The sequence below is a fragment of the Haplochromis burtoni genome, unplaced genomic scaffold, assembly GCF_018398535.1.
Source record: "Haplochromis burtoni strain Fernald_Lab_line unplaced genomic scaffold, NCSU_Asbu1 Contig_7091, whole genome shotgun sequence".
Lineage (NCBI taxonomy): Eukaryota > Metazoa > Chordata > Actinopteri > Cichliformes > Cichlidae > Haplochromis > Haplochromis burtoni.
In genome coordinates, this window is record NW_024589448.1 from 1 (window position 1) to 1,086 (window position 1,086).

The 1,086-nt window shown below is 38.1% G+C and overlaps 1 non-coding gene across 1 annotated transcript; it reads left to right on the top strand.

The window, feature by feature from the left end:
• Positions 1-10: 10 nt before the first annotated feature.
• On the top strand, positions 11-1,086 carry LOC102309127. Its single transcript, XR_006054038.1, has 4 exons — positions 11-323; positions 411-505; positions 657-755; positions 1,039-1,086. It is a non-coding gene; the product is annotated as an uncharacterized LOC102309127 (transcript).

Genomic DNA, 1,086 nt, shown 5'->3' on the forward strand with positions numbered 1-1,086 from the left:
TGAACCCTAAATGACTGATTTTATAACTAAAAAACAAACAAAACATAGGAGTGGACCACATACATTTGCATTATTAAAGTCAGATTAAAGTACATTTGTGTTTGTAATTTAAACAGAATTCCACACAGTGGTAATGTGGTGAAAGTGTATATTACCAAAGATAACTGTACTCAAAGTTGAGGGTATTTTATTTTATTTTTCTCCCTGCAGTGAGATCTTCCCTTATCTGGTGGTGGTAATCGGGCTGGAGAACGTCTTGGTGCTCACCAAGTCTGTGGTTTCCACCCCTGTCGACCTCGAGGTCAAACTGCGCATAGCTCAAGGTAAGTTTGGAGAATGTAGTTTAGTTACGGCTTATTAAATATTGTGCATTTCTTCATTTTTCCCTGATTGTTGTTCTGTTTTTTCAGGCCTTAGTAATGAGAGCTGGTCTATCATGAAGAATATGGCCACTGAGCTGTGTATTATCCTCATTGGATATTTCACTCTTGTGCCAGCTATCCAGGTAAGAGGACAAGTGCTGCAACTGTTGAAGGAAGTGCACCAGGAGAAAACTGTAGTTAAAGTTATTGTTATTAAATAAGCAAAGCATAATGCTAAATCAAGCCAGGTGGGAAATGCTTCTATGTGGTTAATGTCTCTTCTGTTTATTTTAGGAATTCTGTTTATTTGCTGTTGTGGGGCTGGTGTCTGACTTCTTCCTGCAGATGTTTTTCTTCACCACTGTACTATCTATAGACATTCGCCGCATGGAGGTGAGAAACGCATATGCATACTTTCAAATCTCCCCCCCCCACACACACAGAGTTAATATGCTGGACTCAACATTAGATTTAAGTAACAAGAGTTTTATGTGATGTAAACCTTTATGCACCAGGCAAGAACTGAGTTTAAAAAAAAAAAAACACAACCAGCACTGAGACACATAATCACTCTTGATATTTTCAGCATGTATTGTGAAGTTGACTTAAAATACAAAAAACGATGTTTTAAAAAAAAAAAAAAAAAAAAAGTGTGAACCTCATTATTTTCCTTTAGCTGGCTGACCTGAACCGCCGCCTGCCAGCTGAAGCAGGTATGCCTCCA